Source organism: Chinchilla lanigera, unplaced genomic scaffold, assembly GCF_000276665.1.
Source record: "Chinchilla lanigera isolate Chin_1 unplaced genomic scaffold, ChiLan1.0 scaffold00006, whole genome shotgun sequence".
Classification (NCBI taxonomy): domain Eukaryota; kingdom Metazoa; phylum Chordata; class Mammalia; order Rodentia; family Chinchillidae; genus Chinchilla; species Chinchilla lanigera.
In genome coordinates, this window is record NW_004955407.1 from 1789610 (window position 1) to 1808523 (window position 18914).

Below are 18914 nucleotides of genomic sequence, written 5' to 3' on the forward strand. Positions count from 1 at the left end.
ATTAGTACATGTTTGCAGTACATAAGGATTACATTTATCATGCAGAGTTGGTATGGGTACTTAAGACATTTAAATTTTCTTTTGTGTGTGCGTGTTCCATACCCCTCCAAGCCCACCCTGCTCGTCCCAAATCTTAGTCCCCCTCCTATTTACAAACACTTTATTTGCACTTTTTTCTTCAATTATTATACTATTATCAAAACCAGTTAAATAATATATGCCACAGTTCTCTGGTAAGACTTTAAGAATGAAGAAAATTACTTTTCATAGAGAAAATTTTATTTATTATTTATTTGCTCTGACCCCAAGTTTAACTTTTGCCAATATGATTAGGTTATTTCAATTAAGCAGTTTATAATAATCTACATTTTTAGATGTGGTATCTCCAGTTGTACTCACTGAAGGCATCTCTGTCATTTAAAGTTACTTAATACACAAACGGATGCATTTCTAACTAAAATCTAGTGAGAATTTTTCTGGCAATAAGAAACAAGGCATTTATGTAATTTCTTCCCACTTTCTCCATGTGACATTTCCTTATTCCTAACCTCAGAAAAGAGACAGTGATGCTCCTCCCTGTGGTTTTGCATTTCTGTTAGTATTGCTCATAACACTTTATGTTTTATGTCTAACTCTATCTTTCCATCCAGGTTTCTTTGAAGCTCATCTTTTCTGAGATGTCATTTTCACATCAAATGACCTACAGTGTCAAGAGCCTCTGATCGCATTGCATACCATTCACTGCCTTCTTTTCAGGACATAATATACTCTATATTTTATCATAGAACATTTAAGTACTTTAAAACATTAGATGATGGGGGCTGGGGATTTGGCTCAGTGGCACAGCACCTATCTGGCAAGTGCAAGGTTATGAGTTCGATTCCCAGTACCAGAAAAAGAAGAAGAAGAACAACAAAAAGACTAAAATATTAGATGATAAATGAATTAATTAAAATTAAAAATGGAAATACTATAGACAAAAGCTAATAGCCTTCTAATTAAATTTTCCCTCATTAATTCTATTTTTTTTTTTTTTTTTTTTTTTTTTGGTTTTTCTCCGGTACCAGGAACCGAACTCATGACCTTATACTTGCCAGGCAGGCGCTTTTGCCGCTGAGCTAAATCCCCAGCCCCTTCCCTCATTAATTCTAAATGCATTGAAAATTTTTCTAAATTTGACTTGGAGAATTGAAACAAAATAAAAATCACCTAAATCTGAAATCAGTTTCCTTTAAATTTTACTCAGTTTTTCATATGATGTGGGTTACATGTCTGCTAATTAATAATCACTCCCTAACCTCAGAACACAATACCTTAAAAATAAACTTTAATAAAATATTTTCCATTATTATACTTGAAAGCATAATTACTATCTGGAGGTAGAGCAGCTATTGCCATTCAGGTTCACTTTAGCATGATAAATGATCTTGAAATTTATTATAGTTTCTATTTATAGACATTTTAACTCTTTTCATAAGCTAATGAACAAGATAGCAACTTGCTTTCTTATACTGTATCGCAAGATAAATTGAAGGAGATGTGCTGTTTTCACCTTCCTGATGAAACACCAGTGTGATAGATGAAATGTCAGAGCATTCTAATAAATGCACAGCTAATAGCCTATTAATCCTACTTTATATGTGATGTGTCCAATTAAGAAAGATGATTTCTGCATTACATCTACTTTTATTTCTTCACTCGAACCCTCAGTGGTTAAAAACAGTTGTCTTCATTGTTTAAAATAGTTTATTTAATAAGTGCTACATAGGAGTTGAAGGTAAGAAACTTAAAATATTTAAATCATTCTGCTATTCTGTATTAATTGTTAGAGGATAAACTATATGTAACAAGTGTACATGTGTATTATACAGTTGTTTTGTTAAATATGTTCGTGTATATGATATTGCAACATACCTATTTTTATATATGTATATATGAAGTGTGATTAAAATTACAGTGAAAATTTAAATTTTAAAAAGTTATAGGAAAAGATGTACTGCTACTAATCCTCTTAAAATAAATATTCTCCCTTACTTCAAAGACACTTATGCCATTATTCTTGCCACTTTTGAAGCATTGCGAGAAAGCCTTTTACAGGAGTGTCTTAGTTGCACAGCTGTGGCTGCCTCAGTGTCCTGAATCAATTCCAAGCTTTTAGCTTTAATGATAGTTTTCACTGTATGGAAGAGCCAGAAGTCTCACGGTGCTGGAGTGGAGAATACTTTGAATGACCACATACTGTAATGCTTGTACATGCTTGCCTTTCCACTGTGTAGCATTGGCAGCAATATTCACTGAATTTTTTTTCACATATTGTAAAACCACTCATGAAATAAGACTCCCAAAACTGCTTCCGAAAGAGAAAATATGGTGGCATAAATGTGTAGGAAGTAAAATGAACTATTTTGAGGAAAAATCATGGCAATATGTCTTTCACCTTAATTTTTAAACCTTGAAGCATTCACCATAGTGTCTGATCACCACTTGTATATGTTTGTTGTGTACACAAGTACAGAACTTGCTTTTGGGAGTCATTTGAAAAATTTAATAAAAATGTATTTTATTAAAACCTCAACTTCAACCATATTTATCATTAAGGGATCAAATGTCATACAGCATAAAATATAGCTATCTTTATTCCAAAATGAAATTCTTACTCCAGTTGTTATGTTAAATATAATTATAGTTTAAAATATGATTCTATTTCATATCATTTTACTACATGTAACATCCATACAGACTACATTAATGTATCTAACTAGTCACATCTTAAATATTGCAGAATGTGCATTTAGGTATGTGCATTCACTTGACCGTATAATGTAGCACGTGTAATCTGACATTTCAAGCAAAAGTCGTGGCTGTATTTCCTTAATTTACTTTCATTTTTAAAAAATGTCCATAATTATGGGAAGCCATTTTGTCCTAGATGTTAAGGAAGTGCTCAAAGAATGAATATGATTTTAATTTACCAATAACACATAAACTAATTTTATAACTAACAGTTCAAAGAATAATAACCATGTTGATGTGTGTATGTATTGTAAGTAACTTTTTTCTTAGTCACCATTTAGTTATGTTTATTTAATATTATTGATTGCAAATTGCTAAATATTTTTAGATCTTATTCCATCATAACAGTTGTGTTTTCTGGTTCTGCAAAATTCTTGTTCTCTTGCACCTTTGCCTTAGTTTTCAGTGGGTTTTCAGTGGAATCTTTTTTTTTCTTATCATATCCTGAAGTGCACTGAAATTTCTACCATATATAAATCTTTGACATCCTAATATACTTTTTACTCAATGTCTCACTGGAGTCTCCTCATAGACAATATTTTCATTGTCCTACAGGGAGCAATGCTTTCTGAGGTCTAAACTTTTGAAATCCACAAATAAAAGCAGCCTCCTAAAGGTTAAATAAAAGAAACGTTAAAGGTTTAGATTCCTAAAATGTAACCAAGTTATTCCATTTTAATCACAGAAAAGTTAAATGAGAATGTGATGGAAATGTTGCATGCGAAAATTAACTCATTGTCTTTAGCCCCAAATAAAAAATTAATAAGATCAAAAGCCAGTGTCAGTGTAAATCATGGAAAACAGATGCCCCTAAAGAAAGAGTGAACAATTTATTCAGAAAAGTCCAGGATGGACAGATGCCAAGTCCTCAAGAAGTTGGTAGAGCTACTTTAAGTTTTGCTCTCACAATTCCCTGGTAGAATAAATTTTATGGTCGATATTTCTTTTTGTTCTAGATTGATGCTTTGTAAGCATCCCTCAAATTATTAATTTGGGTTTCTTTACAGAGTGATGGTAATTAGAGTTGCCCATTTGGATGATATAAGCACTAAGTACGGGAATTCGTAAAAATATAATGGATGCAACACCAACTGTAGGTATGCATTTTAGTCTCAGTATAGTTCATTGTTATGATTCCTTACAAAGTACAATCAAGTTTAGAGTGTAAACATTATAGTATCCAGACTATAGAATAGGAGATAGATGGACAGAAAATGTCTCATTTGGGTGAAGGCCTATGGTCTTCCATATAAGACATGAAACTTACTTTATAAATATGAGCACATGGCCTAGATCCAGAGTTGGTTCATTAAATTTGAACCCAGTATTGCGTTCAATATGAGGGATGTTTGCAAAGCAAAGACACCAGAGAAATGGACTTTTGGTTAAATGCTTACATTTCACACTGGTGGGTTGTTTGAAAATAGTGAACATTCTGAAGACCTAGAGGGATATTAATGGCTAGAAGTAAATAAATATAAAAATTTCAGAGTGGTACAAACTGTCACTGCTCAGTACAAATCACACACCTAATTTAATGAATGATTCCCAGGCCCAAAATACAGTTTCTGTGAATTGCTTGTGTTGATGGTGTGCCACATGTCCTTCACATTCCATGATAAATAGTAAAACATCACTCGTGGCATAGCATCCCCATTATGCTTTTTATTACAGTCTGTGGCCAGGTGGAAATTGAGTTTCAAATTTAAAATCTACCCTGGTCTATTGTAATTTTAGAACTGAAGTTACTTAAACCTCTACTTGGCACTTTTAAAGACAGAAATCTGAGTTTATTACTAATTAGATAGCACATCTGAATAAAAACAATTAAAATGGATAAAACATATTATGCAGTTCTGATAAGGAGTTGACAGAGTGATCAATTCTTTACTGTAGGATTTTCAATATTTTCTCAAAAAATCAGTAAAATTGGCATAAACATAATATTGAATACTACACTACATTTAACTCCATTCTTTGATGCATAAAAAACATTTTTTCTTCCTATTTCTAGTAATATTTCATTATTCATTCAATTAGACTAAAAATTTATGTGATCCAAATAGACTAGCTGCATATATAAGGAGCATTATTTCAAGGGAAATATGCCCTCGATGATTTTTCAGGAAATCTTACTAACATGTAAGAGTGATTCCTACATCACTGTGCTTAAAGGTAAAGCTGAGCACATGAAAAGTAACTAGAGAGGTGAGAGACTAATTTGTCTTGGTTGTATAACTATTAACACAGTTAACAGTATCATGTCATATGTCATTGTACCCTGATTGCTTATAGCTAATGATTTTGAGTCCAAAATCAGCACTGCTAGATTTGCCTTAGTGCTAATTACCACTGTTACTATATTATTTTTATTATCTTTGATGATTTAGTAAAATATTTTATTTTATTGAGCATATTGCTGCAATTGTTACATATATTATGCATTTATTTTTCATAGTAACAGAATAAAACAGGTTCTGTCTTATCTCCATTTCATCTTTAAGTAAACAGAGGTTAACTGGGGACAAAAAGACAAAGACAGAACAGCAGCTCGCTCTCACTTTTTTTTCTTGTTTTGAGTCCGTATACACTATTTATTTGCTCGTTCCACACACAGACATTTTTTACCCGCCAACTCTGATGGTAAATGCAATAAATGATAAAGACATAATTTATAGTTTTTCCCCCATTCTGTGGACAATGCTCATAGCTAATCATTTGCACATCATTGAGTGGAATTTTGCACCCACAAAATTTGAAGTCCTAATCATAGTAATTGTGAATGCAACCTTATTTGAAAGTCAGATTTTTGCAGATGATCAAGTTAAAGTGAAGCAGTGAGGGTGGTAATAGTCCCATATGACTATCCTCATATAAAGAGGGCATTTGGATGCAAATACACTAACAAAGGAAGACACAAAGTAAACCTAAAGGTAGATAATGGGGTGATACATCTATAAGACAAAGAGCATCAAAGATGGCCAGCATATTTCCAGAATATAGCAGACACTCTGGGAAAATAGCCTGACAGTCCACAGGAGGATACCACTCTTTCACTACATTTGATCTAGAACTTCCAGTCTCTAGAAGAGTGAAAAATAAGTTATTTCTCCTAAAATCCTTTCGTCTATAGCACAGCTACCATGATCCAAGTAAACTACTGTAAATATATTGTGTTCCTTGATGCCAAACAAGAGACATTCTATATATACATATGTATCTGAAAAATCTGAATGCAATTCACTGGTGTATTTTCATCAGAATGGCAAGGCCCTTTTTGAATTAGTTAAAAGTCTATAAAATGAATGATATTTAAAAGCAAAATTGCATGCCTTTAAAATCAGGTGACTGTTGAACATAAGATGGAGAAGTCACATAGTAAAACTAACTTTTTATTTGATGTTAGAAATTAAATAATATTGTGTATTTAAAGTAAATGCTTTAATTTCCTGATTTGTAGTAAAACATTGGTTTTGAAGAGTTCTCTAACTATAATTTTCACAGATTTGGTCATTTTCACATATGTAATTTTCAAGATATTAAACTAAAAATCAAATATTCAGACATAGTAGCATATTTTAAGTCACCAAATATGACTTTACATTTATGCTTCTAGCAAAATGTAAAAAAAATTTTAACCATTTTAAAAATAGAACAAGAGTTTTACAAGAAACTCAATTTTCATTTGACTTTGGGTAAATTATTTTACATTTGAAGCCTGCTTATTTTCTTACACATACTATATTTAGAAAATTCTAGGGTTCTTTCCAACAGTGAACTTTAAAGAAAATTTCTTCCTTGTCCTTGAATTTCTTAAAAGATATTTCTTCCAACAGTTATTTTTTTTTTACAAGAACCTATTATCAGTTTTTGGTCAATTGTATAAAACTGAAAACATCAAAATCTCTTTAAGTGTTTTTTGCGAATAATATTGAACATAGCTTAACTACAGTTTCCAAAATACATGACAAAAGTCAATAGTAAAGTATGTAATTCTACTGTCTTTATATTGTAACTATAGTTGTTTACATCCAAAAGAGTAATAATTCCAATAGCATTTATTTCTAGTAGAACCATTTAAATTTCAGTGTCTGTCTTTGACATGAAACCAATTACTTTATAGAGAATCTCACTTATTTTCATTTAAGTGCCCTTTTCTATGTGAAATGATGAACTCATATTCATTTTATTTTAATTTCATGGAAAATATTTATGATAACAGATAATAATTAGTCAGTCAGAAATATGTTCAGAGAATTTATTCTTGGCCCAAGTGAATATTTTTAAATTTAACAAGAGCAACAATAGCAGCTCCTTCACCCATGATTCATAACCTCTCAATTTTTTGCCTTTAAGGTATAATTTAACAGATGCCATGGGAAAGAGTTTTAAATATCTTCCAGTTCCTTTTAACTTTTTATTTTAATGATCATTCAAGTGAGTTACTTCAAAAGGCTGAATTTTTCTACATATGTAATATACTTTTCATTTAACAGAATGGAATATCTAGAAATTACATTAGAGTATTAATATTTTGAACTTAGTACTATTAGTATCCTTTCAACAACATATGCAAAATATATCAGGCTTTCCTTTTTTATTTTAAAAATTAAATAAACAAAACAACAATGAAGACAAAATCAAAACAACACAAAGACAACAAAAATGATACATGACCTCAAAACAAAATGATAGAAATTAACAATGGTTGTTATATTACATATTATTATCTTCAACGAAGTTGCTCAGTCCACCAGCGGTAAGAATGTAAGACTGATCAAACAATCAAAGACAGTAACAAGTAATAAAAAAACACTGAAAATGATGCAGAGCTTCACCATACAAGATGGTAGAAGTTCAACAATGGTTCTTATATTGCATATTGTTCTTTTCAGATCACTCATTAGTAGATTCATGCATGCAAAGAGTAAATAAAATCTGAAAGGTACAATGTGAAAGGGAAAAGAAAATGCTCAAATAAGAAGGAACAACTGGGGTGAAGGAGGGGAGAGGAAAAAGAAAGAAGAGGAAAAAAATATGTATATATATACAAATAGGATAACTAGGATAATTGTACTACTATCTGTTGGCTTATTGAAAGGAAGAGTTAATGTTGAATTGTTTGATCAATCTTGCATGCTTATATCTGGTTATATGTGCAACAGTTTTGAAGATGACATTTTGTAGTATAACAACCATTGTTTACATCCTATTAACATATTTTGAAATTTTGTATCATTTTTATTGATCTCAGCGCTGTTTTGTTCATGGATTTATTTTTATTATTTTGGTTTTTTCTTTTCTCTTTGAAATGAAAATCAAAATTTATATGTATATAGAAAGATAGTTCGGATAGGTATATTGCTTTCCTTTAATTTACTTGACAATTTTCAGTTTGCTCTGTTAGATGTAATTATATTCTGAAACTTTACCTTCATGGTTTTCATCACATATTTCCTAAATATATACCAAGTACATTTCTTGGGACAAAAATGCACTTAATTTTCATATATTGTGTATATCTCCATTAATATTCTCATTTCATTACCTTTAAACCCATCCTAGAAATCCATGATAAAGGTATAATATGTCAAAGATACGTGCAAAAACTGTCACATAATTTAGTTTATAAAAGTAGCTTTTTAACATCGTGTATGTTCCATCTCTGTCTGTGTTCTTTCTCTTTGACATTCTTCTTTTTCTGTCCCCATCACTTTTACTAACAGCACTAACTTAATTTGGTTGGTTATCTTTTGCATTGAAAGACAGGAATTGTAAAATTTACCTTCAATTCTAATTTGCTTATCTTGGTAAGTTAGAGAAATTCCTTCACCCATCTAAATATTACTTTCCTTATTCAGGAAGTAGACAGCTTAAGTAAATAGCAATTGAAATGTCTCACTATAATGTCTGGTGATTATTTTTTCACAGAAAAACACTTCCTTAAAATTCTAGAAATCAAAATATTCAAATTTGGCTTAAAAATATGAAATAAATTTCATAAAATATAAATTTCAAGTTATTATAGGCTGAATTTTGTCACAGTAATAATAATTTTTTCATTTTATTGGCTATTCAAATATTAATTTCTTATTTGTGTAAACTGACAGACTCAAGTAATTTTCTTGGGTCAACTCTAAGTTTTCTACATAAATCACTTTCTCTGTTTTCATAGGATAAAAATAGAGCACTGCAGTGATTCCTAGCGTAAGTTGGGTACCCTCAGTAGAAGCAATTCCAAGCTGTATGTGAACTGTCCAGAGCCCAGCTATCTAGATGAAGCCAGATGAATCACAAGGAATCAAGAGGAAATGGAACGTAAGAAATGGAAGGAAAATGGAAGGTTAGTCTACACAAAAGAAAAACTCTATAATACATCATATAATTGAAGGTTTACAAGGAAGAATGTGGTTTCAGAAAAACTGGTAACCTGTTTAAAAATGTCTTAATATAAAATAATTTTGAAAATTTTTTTATCTTGGACTTTATTTTCCCTATGAGTTTGGTAAGTTTAAGGCCCAGAGGTAAAGTGTGTATTACACAGTTGCAGAAATTGATTCCAACCTATTAGAGTACAGGAAGTTTTACATTTAAGATGGAATTCAGAGAAGGTATCTGTAACAGATAATTACATAAATCTTTAACTATAATGTATAGTGCAAAGTACTGTCTGGTTGATGTCTACAACAAATGAGTTTGCTAACTTATAGTCCTAAACAAGAAATAGAAGTTTAGGTTTGGTGATTCCATAAATTTTACCTTCAAATAAATGTGAAAGAAATGCCAATTCTTAGTGCCTTGAATGTGTTAATTGATATCTCTCCTTTTACAGTACCTACTATGCATGAGCACAGCAGCATCCTACCCTGAAAATTATGAATTTAGGAAAATTTATACTTTTTAACATGTTCCTATATATATTTCTGTCTTTGGGCCTAAAGCAACTGCTGCAGATCCATTAAGATGATGGCTACAGTGATGACTGCTGTTTTTCCACACCATGATAAAAAAAAAAGCTTAAAAAATTCATTATTTTGTTATGTTAAACTTGTGTACTATATCATTTGCATGAAGAGATTCAGACAAGTGGATAAAATAAATTTCATTCCAACAGTTAATCTAAAAATGAGGGAATCTATCTATTTGCCTGTCTATCAAACAAGATTTGCATAATCAGAATATGACTTTTCCTGAAAAATGATATAACTTTTTATAAAATTTGATAACTCTCTAATCTCAGTGTTTGTGGATAGAATTAGATATTTCTTCAAGGGCGTTTACATACCAATTTAAATAAAGGTACTATTATATAAGTAAGGAATTTTAATCTTTATTATGAAGGCTTCCCAATTTAATGATACAACATTTTATGCAGTAGAATACAAGTACACCATAAGATTTAGAGTTTTTATTTCATTTTGTTTGACAAAATACTAGTTCTCTATATCCCTATAATCAAAAAATGAAGTCACTGTAGGATGCTTTATAAGATTATATTTATAATTTTTAAAAGAATAACTTTTAAACAGAAGTACTTGGACTAAAATTTAAATATTTTGTGGCAAACTTTCTATCTTTCTAGGACGAATTTAAATATTGTAAAAAATGCTCAGTTCCCAAGTGAAACAGTGGATATCTTTCTTTTCTGTTTATTCTTCTTTTTATTATTTTTTATGTTACTATATCAACATGCACATTTAGGCATAACTTTCCTGTCTTCAAATATTATTTTTAAACACAATGATTTTCCATGAGTATTCTGCCTTTTCAAATTACAAATAATTACAGATTTTTTTCTTCTATTCCATATTTCTTAATAGTATGGTATTTCATTTTTCATTTCTCAAATTTAAATAATTGCAACTGAACTTTCACAGGGACAAATGAGTAATTAATTCTCTTACTTGGCCCCTAAACACTCAATTATATATTACATACATTGCATGTCTCCCTACTGCTACTGCTATGTCATGATTATCTTCTAAATGGAATCCTTAATGTATATAAGAGCATGACCAAAACACAGACCCCTATGTATATATTTCTCACAGATGTGTTTGATAATATATTTTGAGATAAAACATTTCAGTATGTAATACCATGTAGTTCAGGGTTAGAGATAGTTTATCAAAATAGTCTCTTGTTGATGTGATCTTTGTATTTATTTATTTTTTGTTTTTAAATTTCCTTTTACACTGATGCTTTTTGTTTTGTTTTAGCAGATACCTTTACTTTCTCCTTCCATCTACAAATCGTTATCTGTTCTGCTCAACTACATTGCCAGTCTCAATGGATCTGAAGTGTGTCAATTTACAAAGCACATGTATTCACGGGATGTAAGCACAGCAAATGTTTAAACTTGTATTAAATTATTCAGCATATTATTATGAATTGTTAACATTTTCATATTTTATCAGGTATTATCTTCACTTGTTCTATAATTCTATAGTTGTGATTTCTGTATTTTATGGTAAAATCTCATTTATTCTCATTTCTTTTTTTCTTTTTTTGTTTTTTTCTTTTGGTACCAGGAATCTAACTCATGACCTCAGACTTCCAGGCAGGCATTTATGCCACTGAGCTATATCCGCGGCCCTAGTCTCATTTCTGAACTTTCCCGTGATGTTTAGAAGTGGTGCTAAAAGGCCTTCTGAGATCTGTGTAATCACAGACTTCCCTAGTTATTCGTTGTGGTGTGAAAGGGACGAGACAACGATTTTCCTCACAAATGAAAATATTTTCATATTTTACACCTATTTTTCCAATGGTCAAACTTCCAAACTTCTCCACACATAGTCTATTAGTAGCAATGCTAAGTTTGATCGTCAATTTTGAAAAATGTTCCTTTTGTTAAACTTGACATCATGTTTTTAGTAAACTTAGGGTTCTGGAAAAGACTCAACAAAGAGTATAACAATAAGATTATTTAAATATTAGTAAACAGAGTTATATGCGTCAAGCAAGAGACACGGCGAGGCGCTCTTCCTAGCCCTGCGAATCGAGGCGCACATGGACAGAGCCAGTACGGGCACGTACTGAAGAACCGAGCCTAAGCAGTCACGGTAGGTGTCCAGGATCCAGAAGACGGGCCCAGGGGAGGAGGCGTCTTCAAATCCGTCCAGCAGGTTTCCCTCCTGAGGCCAGAGCCGCTGCGGAATAATATTTTTATAAAGTAAATTTCAATGTTTTTGTCTGTGGAGTGAAAAAAATAAATGCTTTACTGTGCTGCTATCAGGAGGGAATTTGAGTGTCTATTTTCATTTCACAGAATATCAACTGATACTGCTGCGATCAGCCCTAAAATCCCTTCCAGAAGAATTTTCTGATATATGTAAAAGCACTAGAACTACAAATATAAGTGAACTGATATTTGATTCCTATACTCAGTAAACATACATGTTTTTGTCTAGTACATGAGACATTTTAAAATTCTTCATGAGGACTCCAAAACTCTTTCATTTTTCTTTAAGGGGGAAAGCAATTAGGAGGTATGCTACATGAACAAAACTGCTTAGACTTGGAATAAGATGATCCTGGCTTAAAAAAATTATCCTTCATGTACTAATTGTTAATTAAAATCTCTAATATGCAGATATTTCACATGAAAGTAGAGCTCATATGAAATTGAGAGCTTGTGTGCTATAGTTAATAGAGTGCCTGGAACTGTAGCTTACCCATTGCTATAGAGAAAGCCAGAGTTGTTTTGATTTGGTTTTTAATGAATTATCTCCAGAAAAATGACTATTGGCCAGTGCCAATGAATTCAAATAGGCTGGCTGCAGAATCAGAATTCTAAAGATATTGGTACTAGATTTCAGTTGCTGCAAAAAATTATCACAGATTTTGAGACTCAAAAACAACAAAAAAGTTACTTTAAAGTAGAGGAGGTCAGAGGGCAGAACTGTTTTTTTTTTTTTTTTTTTTTTTTTTTTTTCTGTTTTTTTTTTTCCAGTACGGGGAATCAAACTCATGATCTTGTGCTTGGCTGGCAGATAGGTGCGGTGCCGCTGAGCAAAATCCCCAGCTCAAGATCCATTTTTCACTATTGTAAAATAAATGTGCTAGAAGGTGTTATTACTTCTAGAGATTTTAGGAGACAATTTTACCTTATCAGTTTCTGGAGGTTATCTACATTTATTGGCCAATGATTATTTCAAAACTATCACAGCAACATTTTTTTTTTTTTCTGATTCTGACGCTTTACCTCATTATTTTCATTTTTTGATGCACGTGACCCTGAAGACTGAACCCCTGACCTCAGTGCATGCTGGGCAATTGCTGTACTATTGAGCCACATCTCCAGCTCCTATTTTTTCACTTGCAAGAACACTTGTTAATAAAGTGGACGCATCCATAAAGTCCACCATAATCTCTTCTTTACTTAATCATATCAACAGTCCCACGGCCATTTAGAGTCATATATTCAGAGGGCGTAGCGACCAATTTGCTTTCCCCAATATTATTCAATCAAGTGTTCATCTACATACCGCTGTAAAGAAACCGTTCAGGTTCCATGTTGGTTGATTGATATCAATTCATAATAAAGCAGCAAAATAATGGATATCTGTATATGTGTACCAACACTTCAGGAGGAACATAACTATTATGTAGTACAGACATGTACCAATATAAATAAAAATTTAATTAAAAAAGAGAACATTAAAGGATACATCATTGTAGGAGCAATAAAGGAACTTAATAGAAAACAGGGAGATTTTAAGCAAATGGGAAAGGGACAAAGATTTGGAGAAAGACGAGGTACAGGGGAGGGGACATAAAAAGTGTTAGGATATTTTATATATGAATTTCTTACAAGGAACATAATTATTAAGTATGACAAACATGTACTGCTAAAAATAAGATTTTTTTAAAAATACATAATTTTTACTTACAATATATTCAAATACTCTTTGTATTGCATTTTATTACTATTTATCAGATACACTGCTAGATATCGGGATTGATCACAATAGAAATTTAATGATTGACCTTATTTTATCACATCTTCCAAGACTAATAGTAAACACATATGCATACACACAGAAACATACATAGCACACATAACATTCACCTACTTATTTTTGACAGAGAATTAATAAACACATTAAAGATAAAATTTTCTTTCAAATTGGCTCACTGTAGAGTCTTGCTTAAAAATAGATCAGTGTCACTGTATCAATGAAAGAAAATCTTTATCATAAGGTATAAGATATATGAAGACAGGGGCTGAAAATTCATAGTTATATAACTGTGAGAATGAGTTAATGTATTAATAGTCATCTCCCTCCCTGAGCACAACTCCCTATCATTTGATTTTCTCCTCATTTAGAGATGATGTTCTTTCAATATGCCTTTAGATAAGAATGACTACATTTATAGACTAAGCCTATGTACATTTTTCCAAATTACAAAATTTCTTTTGCAATCTGTTTGCTATGGCTTTTGTGGAAGAAAAAAATAAGTTATTCTCTTCCCTATACTATTTACACTACCTTATACCATAACACATTGGCTGGAGTTATTTTACATTAATTGATATTTTCATCCTACTAGGATATTTAAAACAAAACCTTCTACTCTGTATGTCTATACCTTAAATTAGAAAGCTAGAGGGATAACAATCGACAAATTCACATTGGATTTACACTATACTACTCTGTTTACAGTGTCATTTTCCCACTGAGTATCTTTGTAAATCTAACTATAATTGCTATTATGATTTGCCTTGTTCAAATATACACTTTTTTAGGAGGGCCAAGTTCCAAGATGTTGTGTGTCCTATGATACATACATTATTTATTATTTATACATTATTTATTATTTATCATAAATACATACTAATGCATCTTTACAAATAAAAGTTTTAAATGCACAGCAAAATTAAACACAGGGAAAGTAAGAGATAGTTAATAAGAAGGAGGGAGATAGTTCTTTCCCAAAGCGAAGGGAATTAAGAGCTAAGGGGAGGGGAGAAGGGAGGAAAAGGGCATAATAAAAGGAATTAAGATGTGGTATGTAAGTGTACCAACTTCAAATAAGGAATGTATACATTATGCACGGGACATATACACTGATAAAAAATAATTGAACAAAGAATAGAGTTCCTATACATTCCCTCTCTCTGCAATGCATATTTCTCAACCAATTTTTATTACACACCAAGATGGAACATTCATCCCAGTGGACTAATAGTTATATACAATTTTCATTGAACATTTGATGTTAAAGTTTATATTAGCGTTCACTATTGTTGCTGTTGTACTTCTATGTGCTTAGACAAATGTGTAATTATATGTGTCCACCACTCAAACCTATGGTAACCACTGAAAGAATGTTTATTACATATTATATATAGTATATATTATTTATTGTATTAGTACTATCATACATTATATCCTCGTGGTGACAATGAAGTTTTTTACTCCAGTCCCAGTTATTTGCAATTCATTTACAATTCTGCCTTTGTACACCTTCAGAATTTGATATATTGCGTATATTTAACAAGAATTTACTAATGTAAGGAGTAGCAACTTGACTCGAATTTGAAACATTATCTTAATTAAACTGTTGCTCTCATACTACATGTGCCCAGGGAACTGGGAAATAGATGAGTTCTGTAAATCAAAATATTAATAATGTGCATGAATTTTAGCTTATTAACTGTCTCTGGATCACTAGATAAAGGCAGAACTGTATTAATAGTTTGTGTTGTTTGACAGAATGTTTTTTTCCCACAGATTGCCAATTTTTCCAATGCTGCTCACAACTGTACTAAACTTTCAACTTTGTTAATTCACAAAAACTGTGTGGGAGTTATTCAAAATACATTATTGTAAATAATGTAATTATACAATGTACACAGGTATTTGTGTCATACATGCATTTATAGATCCATATAATTCTTTCTCAAATAATTACAGATTTCAAAGTATGTCAATTAGTAAAACGTATGTAGTAACTTTCTTAATGTTTTAAATATATTTTTGATTAAAACAATCCTTAAAAGTAATTTGTTTCCAAATAAATATTTACTTTTCAAAGTGATCTCCTCTCTTCTTTTGCAGGCTTCATTTGTCAAAATCTTTGTTCCTTAATTGTTAGTCTTGTACTGTATGTCACCAATAGCCTAGAGAAGGTTTTATTGTATATTTCAAATCAAATATGGAATAGTTTAAACATATGTGAGCATTTTATTATGTATTTACATTGTAACTGTGTTGTGAATAATTATCTGCTGATTGGATTATTAAAGAATACAGAATTCTAAATATAAGAATCTTTAATGTTAGTACCATGTCTTAGTCACTTTTCTCATTACTGAGATGCAATGTAGGACCGCGGCGTCTTAACAAAGGCTAGGTTTGTTTCGGTTGGCGGTCTTAGAACCCAGGCGGTGGTCAGCGACTTCAAAGCCGAAACTCCACGGTGAAGGGGCTGTCAGCGGAAGGCTGCGCACATCATGGCATTCAGGAAGCACAGAGAGAAGGAAGAAGCCCGGGAGGGAGATGCACAGTGCCCTTCTAGGTCTCCGCAATGAGGACCCGCCCCATTCGGCCAGGCCCCAGCTTCCAGCTGCATGCTCAGCTGCTGAACTCACCAGCGGACAATTCCACTCACACTGATGCGTTCGTAGCCCACACTCCAGTCTCCACCCGCCTTCCAAAAGGCCCTGTGAGCGCAGGAGGCTCTGTGGGGACACCCTGGATCTACTCCTTCACAGACACTCAGTTCAAAGATGTACATGTCAGCTCTCTTTGTCATAATCTCATCAGTAACCAATTTGAGTAAGGTGTTAAAGGAAACTACATGAATGAATCGGCTTAAATTTTATGTCCCATCACAACAATCATTCAATACAAGAGAACAACAGGGTTGCATATTCAATTAGAAAAGGATATTATGAGCTGAGGGTTGAAATACTACAGAACAACTAGCATTTCTGCTGACTGTTGAAGAATAATTGAGATTAGGAATGTAGAGCCCGGTGGACATTAAAATAATGTAGTGAACACAAAATAAATTGTATGAAAAAGGTAAGAAAACATGGTCACTACCTGGGGAAACTGAACTATTTAGTTTGATGTTGCAAAAAAATCTGATATATTTCCCTCTCAAATAATTACAATATTTCACACAGATGTCAAGGAGCAGTATAATAGGCAGTAAGTATAAAGAGTGTAACTAAAAAGGGTAGTAACATTTCTTCTTTATTTTTAAATAGTTTTTAATATGATGCTCTATAACAATACTTTTATAAATAGTCTGATGAGAAACCTGTACCAGACTTACTTTGCTGCATAAAAAATAGACCTTTACCACACTTGATTTGGTGAATCAGAAACTCCAGAGGAATATGAATATTTTACAAACTCCAAGTTGATATTTTTGGATACTATAGTCTGAGAATCATTGCCTTAGGAGTTCCCAAAGAGTGCAGCCTACCCGGAGATTTCAAAGCCAAAGTTTGCCATTCTCAGTATTTTGCTTTCATTTTCCCTTTTCAATAACTTTTATCCATTTCCAGGATAGATCATAAATATAGTGATATAGACCAGCATTAGACATCAGAGTTTGTTATTTTTTTGTATTCAACAAGTCCTTTAATGATTGGGACTATAAAGTGTTATCACTTTCTGTTTATGGTTCTTCTTGTCTCTTAGAAAATGCTATTTTGTTCTGTTACCCAGGCCTTTTGGAAAGGCGCTGTGAGTGACGCGAAGGATGTGGTAAGGGAGCAAACCACGCAGGCGTCTTTTCAATGAACGCGTCTCCTTCTCCAGTCTGGGATCCCTAGGCTGACAGGAAGCTGGTGTGGGTTGAATTGAGGAAGATCCACTCAGAACTTCTCAGGGAGCTGAGTATGGTCATTGTCAGCTAGTGTGTCCTCCCTTGTCAGAGCTCAGCCTGCAGAGAGTTCACGTTTTCTTTGCTTTCTATATTAGCCAGTTCTCCATTGCTGAGATAAGATATCTGATCCCAGCAACTCAAAAGACAGATGCTCACGGTTTCAGAAGTTTCAGTCTGTGGTTGGCTACTTCAGACAAGCACATCCTGACAAAAAGGCATGGCAGCAGAGGAACGTGTCTCCCTTTTTGGCAGCAGGAAGCAGAGCTCAAGGAAGAGCTGAAACACAGAGGCACGCACCGGTGAGTGGCACCAGTTAGATCTCACGTTCTAACCGCGCACTGCTGTGATCACCAGCGCAGAGCTTATTGGCCTCCGGAGCCAGTCACCTCTCCAGAAGCCTCTTCATCAGTGAAAAGTAACAGTGAAGATTGACCTGCCTGCTTTCTTTCTTCAAAGGTTCACTTTCTCAATTTCTCTGAATTTTCAAGAGTACCGATTTAACTGCAGTTTACCAGAATTCAAATTTTCTCCACAGAGATTTCCAGACGCCATGTAACAAGGCATGCTACTAGACACTGTTTAACTCTCTGTCTCTAAATAGTCTGTAAAAAACTAAAGTCCTCTCTTCTGAAAACGTTCAGTATTGATTAACTGTGTGGACCAGGAAAACTAATATTGCCAGAGTTTTAATTGCTGACATTCTTGCTTAAAGTCTTAAAAGATGTTATTGCTCTATCTTTGATTTCTTCATGGTGTCTTTGCTAGTTAGGTAGCTACCAACAACTTCACTGTCCCTGCTGTAAACAGATCTGCTTTGCAAATCTGTTCTATTTTCTAGAATATTTGTACTTTACCACTATACTTTCTGTGATCATCACACCAGTGCGTGATTAATAGGTCTTACATTCTTAGCCTCTCTATGATAAAAACGTCCATCTTCTAACATTACTTTCACTGTCTTCTTTGCTGCTTCTTCTTCTCAGGAGCATCAGGATTTATATACAGGTGTTAGGAAGCAATCCATGTGCTGATATCAATGACTAATATTTCTCACTTTGTAAGACTATGTCTTCAAGTATATTGTTAACTGTTACCTAAAAAGAGTACAGTGGTTTTACTTTACTTACATACAATTCATTAATAATTCATTTGCTGACTCATCATGATGTGTTAATTACTTACCTTTGGCTATGTTTTGTGGTAATCATTAACTAAAGAAGGTTACAGTTTAAAAGCATTACAACAGATAGTTATAGGAATGACATTTCATGAGA